Raw genomic sequence first — 17699 nt, forward strand, 5'->3', positions numbered from 1 at the left:
TACTATTTTTGATACCTTTTTTTATTACTACTGCATCACCACATAATCACTTGATGTTTTTCTTCATAAAAAAGGTGGTTTCATGCATCATTGACCTAAAATACAAGTTTTAAAAGCTATTTAAGGCCATCTCGAATATTTTACTCGAATACAGAATCGGATAGTGACGTCGGATATCCGAGGTCGAATCGGATATTCGACTACCTCGAATATCAAACTTCGAGTGAATTCGGATAGTTTACTATCCGAATTCGACCAAACTCGAATAGGATAATGAGGTATCCGATCAGCACTAATCAATAGTAATAATAGAATCAAATATAGCTAATATACTGTAGGAGATAGTGAGAGGAAGCAGAGGCACATGACTGCTGCTTGCATATTGGAACAGAAGAGTGTAAACGGCTTTCATTGGTCAAGATTTTTTAGTTTGGGATCTGAAAAACACAGGAGACAGTAAAATCTTTAAAAGTGAACTTTAAACTTTCCGATACAAAATAGAAGTATGGTTTTGCTTGAGGTGCTGCAAAGGACCTATTCGAAAGTGTGTGTGTTTGTGGGGGGGGGGGGGGGGGGGAGGTTCATGACTTATCTCTTGGTAGGCAGTGTGACCACAATGGGAGTTAACAATATCTCTGAGCTGATTTAGATTATTTAGTATTTATATCGCACCAACATCTTCCGCAGCATTTTACAAAATATATATTCTTTTAACTAACTGTCCTTCAAAGTGGCACGCAGTCTAATCCTACCATACTTATATGCCCTTTGTATTTTCAGGCCAATATTAGGGGGAAGCAAATTCATTTATCTTTTTGCTTTTGGTATGTGGTAGGAAACGGGAGTGCCCGGAGGAAACCCACGCAGACACGGGGAGAACATATTAACTGCAGATAGTGCCCTGGCTGAGATTCCAACTGGGAACCCATTGCTGCAAGGTGAGAGTTGCTATCCACTATGCTACCGTTCTGCCTTATTGACATATGATGAGGACTTACTGCGGCTGCGGTAGTGTCCGACATCCCCAGGCTCCCTCTATCTTCTCCATACTGCGTCCCAACGTCCGCTCGCTTGTCCTCTCACAGGGACGGTGAAATTGAGGGTCAGCGGGCCTGTGTGTGTGGTCACTGGTCTCTCTGTGGCTTCCTATTGCAGCCACATGCTTTGCTGGTATTCGTTGCCCTATTTCTACTTCATTGGGCAGTGAATACCAGCAAAGCAAGTGGCTGCAAAAAGAAGCCGCAGATAGACCACAGGCGAGCTTCTGGGAGGGTGGCTGCCTCATCTATTTCACCGTCACTGTGAGAGAAGAGAAAGGACATGGCGAGCGGAAGTCAGGAGGGATTTAACATGGAGAGGTTAGAGGGACCCTGGGGGATATCAGTGACACTCGCACTGCAGCCCGCTGCACTTGTTTCGGGACTTGGCCAGACAGCTTTGGTCTGGCTGGCCAAAGTCAGTTCTTTAACCGGTTCAGCACCGCAGTGCCGAAAATCTCATGCGTCCGAGCAACGTTCCCCTCCCATTCATTCGCCTATAACTTTATTGCTACTTATCACAATGAATTGATCTATATCTTGTTTTTTCCGCCACTAATTAGGCTTTCTTTTGGGGGGTACATTTTGCTAAGAATTATTTTTTTCTAAATCCATTTTAACAGGAAGCTTAAGAAAGAAATGAAAAAAAATCATTATTTCTCAGTTTTTGGCCATTATAGTTTGAAATTAATATACGCTACCGTAATTAAAACTCATGTATTTTATTTGCCCATCTGTCCCGGTTATTACACCGTTTAAACGATGTCCCTATCACAATTTATGGTGCCGATATTTCATTTAGAAATAAAGGTGCATTTTTTAAATTTGCGTCCATCACTATTTATAAGCTTATAATTTTAAATAATATAATAACATACTCTCTTGATATGCATATTTAAAAAGTTCAGACCCTTGGGTAACTATTTGTGTTGTTTTTGTTTTTTTTTATTGTATTTTTTTTATTTATTTTTTTAATAAAAAATGTATGTGGGTAATTGTGGGTAATTGTAGTTTCAGGCCAATATCAGGGGGAAGCAAATTCATTTATCTGTATGCTTTTGGTATGTGGTAGGAAACGGGAGTGCCCGGAGGAAACCCACGCAGACACGAGGAAGCTCATCCAGATAGGCCAAACTGGTTAAAAACATTTCCTGCATTGGCCGCAGTAGCTGGCCAGTTTGGGTATTGGCTAGCCGTATCCCGAAATGGCCAGACCTTGGGTTCTGGCCGTAACATATATATACTTAAATTTAATAATTGTGTAATACTGTATACCGTGATACCATCATATGGTGGTATTTATTGAGATGGTTATCATACCATAAATATTTCATGCCATTGCAGCCCTAGATCTCGATGTGTTTCTATTGTTCCTTGATCTTTTGGCATGATAAGAATGTCGGCTAGGTAATGTATGACTCTTACCTTTCGGTCCCCCTAAATGTTCAATAACCACTAATGCTGGGAATACACGTTTCGTTTTTGCCTTCGTTTCAGCCTTCGTTTCGATTGTGCCTTTTGTCCTTTTCGTTCCCGAAATAATCGAACGTACGGTTAATATCACCACCCACGGTTTCGGTTTTTTTTTCGATTCTGATGGTTTCGTTTTTCCAATGATCGAAGGCTGCAAAGAAACGAAACGAAAATCCCTTTTTACAGGGACGGACTAACATAAACGAATATATAATCGATCTGAACAGCCATCAAGCCTACCAATGGCTCGATTAGATGGATAAAGAGAGATAATATCAAACATGTTCGATCACTAGTCGTTCGTTTTTGGGGTCTATTAATCGAAACTATAATGAGATTATGACTATTTTCACATACGTTTTCAACACTCGATTCGTTTACTGAACGAATCGAAGGCTAAAACGAAGGCAAAAACGAAACGTGTATTCCCAGCACAAGAACACCTTTGAAAAAGCCCTTGGTGAAGTAGCAGGACCAAAGGGAAGGCATGTAAATTGCAGGTGGAGGTCTGCCACAACAAAACGTAAAAAGCACTATAATGAAGGGTGTATGGGAATGTAAAAATAAGCGGTTTTTTTTTTTAGAAATATTGAGCAAAGCCAGTCATCTACTTTGCTAATAACACCAACTGTAACGTCTCCATCTTGAACATGGGAATTACAAAGTACGATTCAACATCTTTAAATCTAACACCGGTCCCCAATCTCCTGTCTTTTTTCTTGTTAGAAATATTGGGGAGTAGAACCCTGAAATTCTTTGATCCTTCATCAGTGTTTCTATATAATCTTGCAAAATTAACTGTGTTTAGAAGCAGGGCTTTCTGGCAGGGCTGTGGAGTTGGCGTCGGAGTCGAGGAGTCGGAGTCGGGGCAATATGGGCACCCTGAGTCGGAGTTGGAGTCGGAGTCGTTGATTTCATAAACTGAGGAGTTGGAGTCGTATAATTTTTGTACAAAATCCACAGCCCTGTTAAGTATTAGACTAAGGAGTCGGTGTCGAGGAGTCTGAGCAATTTTGGATACCCGGAGTCGTGGTTTCATAAACTGAGGACTCGGAGTTGGAGTCAGAAGATTTTTGTACCGACTCTACAGCCCTGCTTTCTGGCACCCTCTTCGAGCCGTGTAGCCCCGAAGCTTGGCATGGCTATAGCAGTATTGCTATAGTCCACGCCCCGCGCATAGTTAATTCAGGCATCCGGCGATTGCCAGACCCTAAATTACTTTTCCCTCTGAATTGTGACGTCTTGGAGAGGGAATAGTATTTAACATCCCTCCCACCCCCCAAATTTATGCGGCAGCAGGGCAAGTGCCAAAAAAATTCAGTGCCAGAATGCCATGTATGACCTTTGTTCGACAAAGTCAGGGTGGAGGAGGAACTTTGATGAACATCCACTGAAGACCCTGATATATTGTTCTTATAGCCCATGAATCTTGGAAGTTTGTCTTCCTAAACTGTGGTAAAATTCCTTAGGCAGGGCTCCATTTGGGTTAAAAATGTGTCAAAAGTCTTCTGATCTATCTCAGAAACAAAAGGACCCCTTGGGCTTGACGATCTTCAAAAACAATGCTGGAGTCCCCTTCCAATTTTTATTGAACTAATTGCCAGGTCTATAGGTTTTCGCATCTCTGAACCTTGGTGACAGCTGAGGCCTCAACTGTATAATTTTTTTCTAAGCTTTCTGCCTTCAGGTAGCACGCCTGACTTACCTGGTCTCCCAGGATGCTCTGGGGAGGGGGAAATTCCACATAGCTAACCAGCCTAGGCTAAGCATTACTGTGAGGGTGGGGCTACATACAAATATACAGCAATATATAGATATAGGTAGTGTTTCTGATGCTGAAACCAGGAAAATTACCATAAAAGTGGGTATCCAGAGTAATTGACTGTGTTCTACTATATGTCTCTACAGGATCAATCAGTAGAGCTCCTCTTTAAACCTTGAAAACGGTTGGCCGGTGTCTGCACTGTACACCAGCAGCTCAAGATGCACAGTATGAGCACAAAGGTGTAAAACAATCGTTTGCGTGGCTTTTGAACTGAAATCTTGTTTTTGGGATTGTTTATGGCAGTGATGACAGGCAATAAGGCCTCGTTCACATTGGGTGTGTTGAGAAACATGTTAAAGTGCGTGATAATAAACACATGCGTTGGTGCGTTTCAGTGAGTTGCGGTGTGCTTTTTTAAGCGGACCCATGCTTTTACATGCGCCTAAACGCCTTTTTTTAAGCATGTTTTGCTTATTGTAGCAGTTGTCAATAAAGATTTGTTTTAACCACTTCCCAACTGAGGGTTTTTACCCCTTGACCACCAGAGCAATTTTCACCTTTCAGCGCTCCTTCCATTCATTCGTCTATAACTTTATTATTACTTATCGCAATGAAATGAACTATATCTTGTTTTTTTCGCCACCAATTAGGCTTTCTTTAGGTGGGACATTATGCCAAGAATTATTTTATTCTAAATGTGTTTTAATGGGAAAATTAATTATTTTCGGCCTTTATAGTTTTTAAATAATGCATGCTACTGTAATTAAAACCCATGAAATGTATTTGCCCATTTGTCCCAGTTATAAAACTGTTTAAATTATGTCCCTATCACAATGTTTGGCGCCAATATTTTATTTGGAAATAAAGGTGCATTTTTTTCAATTTTGCGTCCATCCCTAATTACAAGCCCATAGTTTATAAAGTAACAGTGTTATACCCTCTTGACATAAATATTTAAAAAGTTCAGTCCCTAAGGTAACTATTTATGTATTTTTTTTTTAATTGTAATTTTTTTTTTTAATAACAAAAAAAAAATAACTGGGGAGTGTGGGAGGTAAGGAGTTAATTTTTTGTGTAAAACTAATTTATTTGTATGTGAAAAATGTTTTAGGGTGTAGTTTTACTATTTGGCCACACGATGGCAACAGTAACTTTTTGTTTAATGCGACCTGCAAGCGTCCTTCCGGACGCTTGCAGGAAGTACTAGGAGGCTGTGAAAGTTTTTTTTTTTCACAATGATCGCGCTGCTTATCGGAGAAGCATCGGATCATTGCGGGGCTTAGATCAATGAACGGGAATGGATTTTCCCGTTCAATGATCTCCGGGCGAGCGGCCGGCGGCGTGTTTATGAGCGGGAGTGTGCGCTAGAGCGAGCGGGAGCGCGGAAAGTACAGATTTTTCCGTCCATGGTGGTGAAAGGAATGGAAAAAGGGACGGAGAAATTCGTACGCATGGGGGTAAAGTGGTTAATTTGAAAATGTTTTTTTTTTCAATTGGGGTAAAAAATGCATGCGCTTCAGTGCACTTCTACCCATTCACTTGCATCGATGTGCACTTTACAGCTCAACACACAGAAATGCCTGCAACTCTACATTTCTGTAACGCAGCTCAGTGCAGCGCATAGATGTGAACCAGGCACTTTATATGGAAAAATCAATACCTTGTAGAACGCACAGCGCAATGCGCTGTGAAAAACGCACAAACACATCCCTGATGTAAACGAGGCCTAAGTCCCGTTGTGAGACTGCTACGCTCACTTTCCTGTAAGGTAATTCAGCTGTAAGTAAGTGCCGAACATCCAGCTTTCTCCCAGCTCCCTTATGTCTTTCTTTAGGCTCAGATAAACAGAATAATGCTTTCTCTGCCTCTGTACGCCCCATTAGATCACAACGATATTTTATTACAGAAACAAAGCAGCTTCCGCAGCAGGGAAAAGAAAAATATAAAAAAATGAGAGAAACTTTTGTCCCGCAGCTTGTGAAATTGTAACGTTTATAGCGCCGATGCACAATGACAAATATTGCGATTTGCTGCGGTGAACAATTGTTTTCGTGGGTGCTTCCTATATTTCTTAATATTCATCGAGATGGCTGATCAAAGGGAGAAGATGCTTTAAACTAAAACAAACGGCTTGTTTAGCATGCTGAGCATGAAACGCTCTTTGGTAAGTGAATTGTCTTGAAGCAAGCGTATAATTGACAGAAGTTCTCGTTTTTCAAAACCGCCATGTATCTGCATCCTGTCAGAAACGGAGGGCTTGTCACTTAAAACTGCCTTTTGTTTCAGCCGGGCTGCTACGGGGGAGAAAATATGCTGCTTTCGGGCATGATTAAACTAGAAAGGCTACATCTTCAATAATTTAATCCCTCTCAGTCATCTAGATTTAGACAAATTGATATTGGCCTTGGACCATCGCAATGTAAATAAACAGTTCTTGCAGGATGACAGGCAGCCAGCATATAACAAGATGCAGGAACTCCGCAACACTTTATTAACTTCCTCTCCCTTCAATCTGTTCATTTTAAGACATTTATTGCTGCATGCATTTATAGTTAATTATTTTAAAAGGCTTTTCCATAACTTTGCTGTAAGGGGGCACTTTTTTTTTAAATTGTTAATTTTAAAAAATAAATTCTAAACACAGCTGAAGATCATTTTGGATAATTTTTGTAGTTACTTTTATTTGTCATTTTTATTGAATACCTGCAAGGCTTTTTTGTTTTAAAATCTTAAAGAGGAGCTGTAGTGAAAAATAACATAATGAATACAATTACAATATTCATTTATAGATTGTTTAGTCAGTGTTTGCCCATTAGAAAATATTCCCTCACCCTGATATACAAATTGTTTGTTTGGCAGTTGGAAAAAGACGTTATTTGCCACAATGCAACAAGGTTTATAGACAGCAAACTGTCATGACCTAGGTCCTGACATCACACTGTGGGAGGGGTTTCAGCACAATATCAGCCAGACAGACCCCTCCAATAATCTATTTGAGAAAAGGTAAAGATTCCTTGTGGGAAAGGGGGTATCAGCTACTGATTGGAATGAAGTTCAATCCTTGGTTAAAATACCTATTTAAAGGCAGAAATTCAGTCAGAATGTTTATTTTATCTTTTGTTACAGCAATAAGGAGATAGAACCCCTATTATTATTGCTTCATAAAGTGTCAACATATTCTGTGGCGCTGTAAAAAATAAGAAACAAACATGGGTTATGCAATAATACAGACAACAGTATACATCAATTATAGACACAGGTACAAAATACAGATTTGGTAGACATAGTAATTACAATGACAAATGTAACATGGTGAATAACATGTATAACAAATTACAAGACACATAATGAATATCAAATTCCAAAACATAAAAGGCTGAGAGAGCCCTGCCCTTGGGAGCTTACAATCTAAAGGAATAGGGGGAAACAAGATGTGGGGTAGTATACAATATGCATACCTAGAGGCAGTGTTATCTCCAAGGAGATATACTACAAGGGGAAGACACTGAAGGGCAATGGCAAGCTTTTAAACTTATTCTCAACCAATATTGTAGTATGTATATCCCATATGGAAACAAAATGTCTAGGAATAAAAAAAGGCCTCTATGGATGAATAGAAAGGTTAGGGATAAAATAAGAGGAAAAGGAATGCCTAAAAGGTCCTAAAACAGGAGGGGACCGAGGCTGCACTAAGCAATTATAAGGAGTGCAATAAAAATTGTAAAAAAGAAATTAGGCTGGCAAAGATCGAAGCTGAAAATCATATCGCTAGGGATATCAAATCTAACCTAAAAAAGTTTTACAAGTACATCAACTCTAAAAAAAGAAAGGTTGACTGTATAGGACTCCTAAAGGATGAGGGTGAGAACTCAATGGTGGATGACCAAGGTAAGGCAGAGTTATTAAATGCTTTCTTTGCTTCTGTCTTCACAAAGGAAACAGCACTGTTGCAAATTACAGAGGTAGAAGAGTCTCAATCTTCTAACTGTAATATTAAATACTTAAAGGGACACTTAAGTCAAACAAAAAAAATGAGGTTTACTCACCTGGGGCTTCCAATAGCCCCCTGCAGCTGTCCGGTGCCCTCCGATCCTCCTGGGCACGCCGGCAGCCACTTCCTGTTTCGGTGACAGGAGCTGACAGGCTGGGGACGCGAGTGATTCTTTGCGTTCCTAGCCACAATAGCGCCATCTATGCTGCTATATCATATACCATATAGCAGCATAGAGGGTGCTAATGTGTCTGGGAACGCGAAGAATCACTCGCGTCTCCAGCCTGTCAGCTCCTGTCACCGAAACAGGAAGTGGCTGCCGGCGGGGCCAGGAGGATCGGAGGGAGACGGCGAGGGTACCGGACAGCTGCAGGGGGCTATTGGAAGCCCTAGGTGAGTAAATCTCATTTTTTTTTGTTTGACCTAAGTGTCCCTTTAACGCAGGAAGCAGTGAAGGCAAGACTAAATAAATTAAAATTAGACAAGGCACCTGGCCCGGATGGCATGCATCCTTGGGTCCTAAGGGAATTAAGTTCAGTTATAGATAAACCTGTTTATCTTATCTTTTGTGACTCTCTTTCAACTGGCAGAGTCCCAGTGGATTGGCGTACAGCCCACGTTTTCCCATTATTTAAGAAGGGAAAAAAAATCAGATCCAGGAAATTATAGACCTGTAAGCTTAACATCAGTTGTATGCAAACTATTTGAGGGGTTACTAAGAGATACTATACATGACTTCATAGTAGAAAAGAATCTTATTTCTCAGCATCAACATGGGTTTACTAAAGACAGGTCCTGTTTGACTAACACTCTCAGCTTTTATGAGGTAGTGAATGCTAATATGGATATTGGGAATGCTGTAGATGTGATATACTTGGACTTTGCAAAGGCCTTCGACACTGTTCCCCACAAAAGTCTGGTGCAAAAGTTGAGGATGCAAGGACTGGGGAAGAGTCTGCATGGATAGGGAACTGGCTAATGGACAGAAAACAAAGAGTTGTGGTCAATGGATCGTACTCAAAATGGGAGACTGTTAGCAGTGGGGTCCCACAGGGGTCTGTATTAGGTCCAGTGCTCTTCAATTTATTTATTAATGACCTAGTAGATGCAGTAGCGAGCAATGTTGCTATTTTTGCAGATGATACAAAATTGTGCAGAATCATCAACTCTCAAGAAGATAGTGACATATTGCAACAGGATCTGGATAGGATGGCTATATGGGCACATAAATGGCAGATGAAATTCAATGTTGAAAAATGTAAAGTCATGCATTTTGGTCGTACCAATGGTCTAGCACCATACAAAATAAATGGGATACAGTTGGGGACATCAAACTTGGAGAAGGACTTAGGAGTACTCATCGACAACAAGTTAAATAATCGTACTCAATGCCAAGCCGCTGCAGCTAAAGCTAACAAAATTTTGGGATGCATTAAAAGAGAAATAAAAACTCGATATGCTAGCATAATATTGCCCCTGTTTAACTCTCTAGTAAGGCCACATCTGGAATATGGAATTCAGTTCTGGGCACCACATTACAAAAAAGATATTGCAGTTTTAGAGCAGGTGCAGAGACGAGCAACAAAATTGATACGTGGGATGGAAGGTCTCGCTTACCAAGAAAGGTTAGATAAACTGGGTTTATTTAGTCTAGAGAAAAGACGCCTTAGAGGAGATCTAATTAACACATCAGAGGGCAATATAATAGCTTGGCGGATGAGCTTTTTGTCCCTAGGCCTTCTCAAAGGACTAGAGGACATGATCTGCGCATGGAGGAAAAACGTTTTAGCCATTTATTTAGGAAAGGGTTCTTTACAGTAAGAGTGATTAAGATGTGGAATGCATTGCCACAGGAAGTCGTTATGGCAAACTCTATACCTGCATTTAAAGGGGGCTTAGATGCTTTCCTTGCGTTGAAAGACATCCATCGCTACAATTACTAGGTAATGCCTAATGATGTTGATCCAGGGATTTTATCTGATTGCCATCTGGAGTTTTTTCGCCTTCCTCTGGATCAACAGGGATATGTGAGGGAGCAGGCTGGAGTTGTACTTTGTACTGGTTGAACTCGATGGACGTATGTCTTTTTTCAACCAAAATAACTATGTAACTATGAGATAATTTTCATCTTCTGTTTAAACAACTTTTCAGCATTTTACAATTGAAAAAGTACCTAAAAGTTGGTGAAAAAGTACTATCAAAATTATTTTGAGTATTTTCTTGCTTGCTGGTGCTTTAACCACTTAATGACATGCTGACTTATAAAAACGGCCTCTTAATGGCTCCAGGACGTTTTTATAAGTCAGACAGTGTTGCTGCTGCTGTGCACGTGCGCGCGTGCACGAGCGCGCTCCTGCGGGTGCACGTGCATCCCCGTGCACGTGCACGTGAAAATAGTGGGGAAAAAACACCCCCAAAAAATACACCTTTATTTCCAAATGATGTATTGTCACCATACTTTGTACTAGGGACATAATTAAAATGTTGTGATAACCAGGACAAATAGGCAGATAAAATGTGTGGGTTTTATGTACAGTAGCAGTGTTTATATTAAAACCATAGGGGGATTAAATTTGGGAAATAGTGTATTTTTTCATTTTTTCCCTGTATTTCCCTTTAAAATGCATAGAAAATAAAGTCATTACTGAAAACAAATATCAACCCCAAAAAGCCCAATTGGGCGTGAAAAAAACAAGATATAGATCATTTCATTATGATTAGCAGTGATTAAGCTATTGGCAAATGAAAGGGATGAGCACTGAAAGGTGAAAATCGCTCTGGTCCGTTAGGGTAAAAACCGCTTTGGGGTAAAGTGGTTAAAAGGCATTTAATGACAAGTTGTGAAAATATCACCATGGAGAAACCTCAGGAGAAAAAGTTAATTGCATATGGGCCAGTGTGTTTTTAGGTTATCTAGTAAGGAGTATGACTTGACCAGAGGTTGGAGGGGAATGCTCGTCAGAAAAAGTGAATTTTGAGGAAGCTCTTAAATATTTTAAAGGTTGGAGAGCGATGGATGTGTTTTGGAAGAAACTTATGGGCACAACTGTACATATGTCTGGAACCCATGGTCATTTTCTGCGCCCAAAAATGTATTTCAAAGGCAACATTAGAACTTACAGGCACCGCAAAGTGCTGCACTTTGCCTCTGTAGTCGGTTTGCTCACTTATCCTATCTCACATGACCTTTCTGATTGCATTGATTCTGTAAGAGAGGCAGAGATGTAGTAAAAACTGCAATTGATACTAATTGCACTTTCCGTCGTTTATATCATTATACAGGTCTCATTTATCTTGACTGGGAATTTGTTGTGTCCTGAACACATCTTCTGGACTCCAGTAACCTGCAGTAACACATCTTCTATTCTGAAGTAACCCAGACATTTATTTTTACTGCAGAGAGTATAGAGGCGCATACACACTCCGTCGCCGGATCAGTCAAAAACAGTCTTATCAGTCTGCCGACAGCTTGTACTCACGTGCAACTGTCATCAGAACGACCGCCCCGTGGGAGGGTCTGACGGACCCGTTGTTTGAAAAAGTACATCGTGTATGTGCCTTTAGAAGCTTACTTATCTGTTGCTAATCGGCAAATGTAATAATTGCCGTCAAGAATCTCTCTACCTGTGTCTTCATTCTGCCCCCTCCTTTTCTGCTGAAGTGACTCCGCTGTTGCCAGGACAACGTGTCTGTTCAGTAGAGGGAGGGAGCAGAATCAAGACAGAGGTAGAGAAATTCAGCCAGCAATGATTATATTTGCCGGTTAGCAAGCGATAAGCTGTCTTGTACTGCTTTCTGCAGTGAAAATAATGTTTTTAACCGCAGGGAATGCTTTCAAATGTACTTTTTCGTTGCTAAGGGCTCGTTCAGACGGGCATCCTGTGGCGCTAAACGACGGGCCATGGTGCTCATCGTTTAAGCCCTGTCTATTCAAGTGAACACTCAGTGGCGGTAAGATCAATTACTGCTGTTTATCATTATTTGCGCAAATGACTCTTTCCGATCCCAAATTTTCCCTTTGTTTCAGGCGATCCTAAAAGCCGCATGCTGCATTAACTTCTTGCCGACCGCTCCTTGCCAATTGGCGTGAATGCGGCAGCAGCCCCAGGACCACTCCACACAGATTGGCGTGAATGGCCAACTATGGGGCTAGCAGGAGAGCGCATCTCTGCTCCGCCTTCAATCTCCAGGCGGCGATCGCCGCTCGGAGACTGTTAGTCGGCAAAACCGCCGTCTAATATACCTGTACAGCGCTGCGATCTAAGGCAGCGCTGTACTGGGGACAGCCAGCTGTCCTCCTGGGGGACACAGAAACAATCGGCAGTGATAGGCTGAAGCTTATTACAGCCGATCGCTGTAAAAAAAATAATAAACATTGGGGGAGTGATCAGACCCTACCAACAGAGAGCTCTGTTGGTGGGGAGAAAGGGGGGGGGGGAATCACTTGTGTGCTGAGTTGTGCGGTCCTGCAGTGGGCCCTTAAAGCTGCAGTGGCCCAATTTATGAAAAATGGCCTGGTCTTTAGGGGCGGTTCAACACCGCAGTCCTCAAGTGGTTAAAGAGAACCCGAGGTGGGTTTGTAAAATCATATTAGGACACAGAGGCATGTTCTCTATACAATTACCTGCCTCTGTATCCTTGGACAACATCTAAAGAACTGCAGGCCTCACTTGCCTCAATTAAGGTCAGTGTTCACGACTCCACCATAAGAAAGTAACACAGCATTTCAGCAAAAGAACATCATACCAACAGTAAAATATGGTGGTGGTCGTGTGATGGTCTGGGGTTGTTTTGCTGCTTCAGGACCTGGAAGGCTTGCTGTGATAGATGGAACCATGAATTCTACTGTCTACCAAAAAATCCTGAAGGAGAATGTCCGGCCATCTGTTCGTCAACTCAAGCTGAAGCGATCTTGGGTGCTGCAGCAGGACAATGACCCAAAACACACCAGCAAATTCACCTCTGATTGGCTGAAGAAAAACAAAATGAAGACTTTGGGGTGGCCTAGTCAAAGTCCTGACCTGAATCCTATTGAGATGTTGTGGCATGACCTTAAAAAGGCGGTTCATGCTAGAAAACCCCCAAATAAAGCTGAATTACAACAATTCTGCAAAGATGAGTGGGCCAAAATTCCTCCAGAGCGCTGTAAAAGACTCCTTGCAAGGTATCGCAAACGCTTGATTGCAGTTATTGCTGCTAAGGGTGGCCCAACCAGTTATTAGGTTCAGGGGGCAATTTCTTTTTCACACAGGGCCATGTAGGTTTGGAGTTTTTTTTTCTCCCTATATAATAAAAACCATCATTTAAAACTGCATTTTGTGTTCAATTATGTTATATTTGACTAATAGTTAACGGTTTTTGATGAGCAGAAACATTTGTGTGACAAACATGCAAAAGAATAAGAAATCAGGAAGGGGGCAAATAGTTTTTCACACCACTGTAGCTGATGAGTGGTTTGAGACACCAGTACTGGTACATCATGTTCATATGGTAACTTACAGCAGAATAAGAAACACTAGGAGGAGGTCCCAGCCCTTGTGAGCGTACAGTCTGGAGGGGAGGGGGGTAGAGACACTAGGGGAGGAGTCTGGCCTTGTGAACTTAGAATGAAGAGGGGATGGGTGGAGACATTAGAGGAGGAGCCTGCCCTTTTGAACTTACAATCTAGAGGGTAGTAGGTTGGAGACACTAGGGGAGGAGTCTGGCTTTGTGAGCTTACAACCTGGAGGGGAGGGGTGGAGACATTAGGGGAGGAGTCTGGCTTTGTGAGCTTACAACCTGGAGGGGAGGGGGTGGAGACACTAGGGCAGGAGCCTGGCTGTGAGGAAACGCGGAAAAGCCGCCGCAAGGGCTCAGAGTGAGGCGGCTGTTTCCGCGTCTAACATGGCGGCACAACGCGAAGAAACCACCGCATGCCGCATGGGCAGAGCGGTGGAGTCCGCGTTGGATGCGGCGGATTGCACGCATGGCAAAGCAGCTGACATTGCGGCTGGACGTGGGGAAACCGCCGCTCGCTTGGAGAGCGGGGCGGCGGTTTCCGCGTTTGAATCAGTGGTCACATTACAAGACATGTCTGGTGTGGCTGGGACTGCTAGTCTATACAGGTTTAGAAGGACGCGCGCGCGCGCGCGCTGAGAGGCAGAGCTTATATGACAGCCAGAAAAGGGTCAGCTGACCAGGCGGGTCAGCTGACATTTTCACCACCTGCCATTGGTCCAGCACTTAGGGGAGGCGCTGGAGAGTGCTTTGCTATATATACTGGATGCTGGTCATTCTCTGGTTGTTTGCCGTTGCGATCACTACGTGGTAGCACTCAGACCTTGTCTGTATCTGTGTTCTAGCATAGTTTCCAAAGGTATTGATGATCAAGGAACTCACACCTTAGCATTAGGAATATTGAACTGTATTATTTGTTATGACCTTCTGCCTGTCTGACCATCCCTCTGAACTCTGATTCTGTACCTTGCTATTTCTGTTACCCTGTTGCCAATCTCTGCTCATTCCTGGACTCTGTATTTGCCTCCTGATTCTGTACTGTGCTATTCTGATACTCCGTTTCCAAACCCTGTCTGTTTATTGGATTCTGTATCTGCCTCCTGAATCTGTACCTTATCTGTCTGTGTGTTAACGACCTGGCTTGCCGACCTCGAGAACTGGCCTTACTGTTAGAGGCAGTTCCCAGACCTGTTAGTGACACCCTCCCTCTCGGGTGTCACTCACGCTCTGTCCTTCCTCCCCTCAGCCTAGCTCCTCCCTCCTGGAGAGTCTAGGCCAGAGGAAGGAACATACTTCTGGTGAAGTACTCAAAGTATACTGTTGCATCTAACACTCGCTTGTTCTATCTGGTGTCCAGAGGTTAGTGGATATATCTGATTATCGGTGATACTGCGGATCACCAATAATCGGGTATATTCTGTATTCCTGGTGAGACTGCAGTTCCTCTCTGTGTTACACCGATCGTTACACTGGCCTTTTGAGTTTACAATCTAGAGGGGAAGAGGTGGAGACACTATAAAAAATAAAAAAATTTTTTAAAAAAGGCGCACACAGTCTCAGAGGAAAGAGAAAATGACAGTCTCACAGTTTATAACCAATTGCTTTCTAAGCAGGGTCCAAAAGGTGATCCACTGTCTTCCCAGGTATGTCTCCTCAATCCAGGAATTTTACGTTACACATACAAAAAAAGACAGAAGCAAAAATAGTGTATAACTGCGTTAAGAGAGTCTCCGCTCTCCTCACCAGGTGTCAACACAACTCTCCATCACCTCAATGCTCACCAGTGCATGGACACTCCCCCAATGTGCCCGCACTCACCCCTAAAACCTCCTCAATATCCGGAGGCAAGATTAACAGCGTATGGGGGATGTGATTCCACTAGGCCGCTCCACAGCTCACAAGCTTGATCTCCAAGACACTTCAACTGAAAGCACCAATATAGTGTAGACTGTAAACTTATTAAAAGTTTCTAAAACAATGGTGCACTCACATTCCAGAAGCATAAACAGGCATTAAGCAAACAGCTCTCGGTCCCCCGGTCACCGTTCAGCACTTGCCGCCTCAGGTCCACGCTCGCTGTGCACTCCTCGCTACCCACTACCTCAACCAGTCATGTGCGCTGTAGCTCCGCCCTATGCATTTCGTCAGAACACTGACTCATCAGAGGCTGACAACTTAGACGGGACTGGCCATTAAGAACACAAAACCCCTCCTCCTTCCGTCACTAAAAAAACATTATTTCAAGCATTTAAAAATGAAATTAAAATGTTATAAAAAACGATCAGGACCCTCAGCAGGCCTTTGTCTGAGCGATCCCCTTACATTGCAAAGACCTACCCTAAAGGTGCATACACACATCAGACTATAGTGTTTGGAAAATGAAAGATCACAGACCAGTTTTACCCCCTTCCATGTAGTATGAGAGCCATACCTACACAGTCTTTTCTATGGAGCTGAACTCCCCATCAGAAAAAAAATCTGAATCTTTGCAAGATGCTGCACACAAACATGCTGCACACACCCAAAAGATCTGTAGCTGCAAAAGATCTGTTCCTGCCAAAAATCCATTCCTGCAAATTGCAATGATAGTCTATGAGATCTACAGATCATCATACACACATGATTTAACTGACATTCATCTGCAGATCAGATCCACCAGGATGGATTTTCAGATCTGCGGATGATTGCTTGATCTGCAGATGAATGTCAGTTAAATCATGTGTGTATGATGATCTGCAGATCTCATAGACTATCATTGCAATTTGCAGGAATGGATTTTTGTCAGGAACAGATCTTTTGCAGATACTGATCTTTTGTGTCTGTACAGCATCTGTGTGTGCAGCATCTTTCAAAGATTTTTTTCTAATGTGGAGTTCAGCTCCATAGAAAAGACTGTGTAGAGCAGGGGTCTCAAACTCGCGGCCCGCGGGCCATTTGCGGCCCTCGATACAATATGTTGTGGCCCGCGCCAGGCAAAAGCAAAAGAGACACGGAAGGGAACTATTTTTTGCCTATTTTACCTTATAGTTCGTTTCAGTGCTCCCAAGTAATCCGCCGCATCTCCGCCGCTAAACGAGGGCTGCAGAGGCCCCAAATCCCCCGGGCAAACATCCACGACTGCGCTGAGGGGCAGAGCTTCCAGCTGTAGCTCTGCCTCTCCTGACGTCAATCGCCGCACGGATCGCCGCCTCTCCCCGCCCCTCTCTGTGAAGGAAGAGTGAGAGGGGCGGGCAGAGGCGGCGATCCACCGCGATTGACGTCAGGAGGGGCAGAGCTAAAGCTGAAAGCTCTGCCCCTTCCAGGAAATGCCGGCGGATTGCCCCCCCCCCCCCCGGGCGATTTGGGGGCTCTGCAGCCCTCGTTTTGCGGCGGGGACATGGCAGATTACTTGTAATGGGAGCACTGAAGCGAACTATAAGGTAAAATAGGCAAAATAGTTCGCTTCAGGGTAAATTTGATTTTGAATCGAAATAAAAATCAATGCAAGGGGCGGGGCGGGAGCTGCTGATTGCGGAAATGACATGCCATCATAACAGTTACATGGGAAGACGTTCTGTGTGCACATGAGGACTTTTTTTGTGAAATCCCTTATGCGGCCCAGCCTCATCCTGACTTTGCCTCCTGCGGCCCCCAGGTAAATTGAGTTTGAGACCCCTGGTGTAGAGTATGGCTCTCATACTACATGAAGGGTGGTAAGCTTGATCTGTGATCTTTCATTTTCCAAAGACTATAGTCTGATGTGTGTATGCACCTTTATACATTATCACACTCCTATGCTAACCATTATAACCCCATACACCATGCGATGTCCCCCCATATCCCTAACTGTACATAATTATAAAATTATCATTTCAGGCAGATAATCATATGAAAAAGACTTTATCGTTGAGACAGTAATCCATTATCATTACACCCCAGTTATGCATTATTTCAAAAA

At 42.8% G+C, this 17699-nt stretch overlaps 1 long non-coding RNA gene across 7 annotated transcripts in view; it reads left to right on the forward strand.

Moving 5' to 3' along the window:
• LOC137538597 (uncharacterized) overlaps positions 1–17699 on the forward strand; it is an 887672-nt gene that overhangs the window by 22355 nt on the left and 847618 nt on the right. For all 7 annotated transcript variants that reach the window (XR_011024839.1, XR_011024841.1, XR_011024844.1 and 4 more), the window contains exon 2: positions 836–938. This is a non-coding gene — a long non-coding RNA (uncharacterized lncRNA). The remainder of the gene's footprint in view (positions 1–835; positions 939–17699) is intronic.

This window comes from Hyperolius riggenbachi, chromosome 11 (assembly GCF_040937935.1).
Source record: "Hyperolius riggenbachi isolate aHypRig1 chromosome 11, aHypRig1.pri, whole genome shotgun sequence".
NCBI lineage: Eukaryota > Metazoa > Chordata > Amphibia > Anura > Hyperoliidae > Hyperolius > Hyperolius riggenbachi.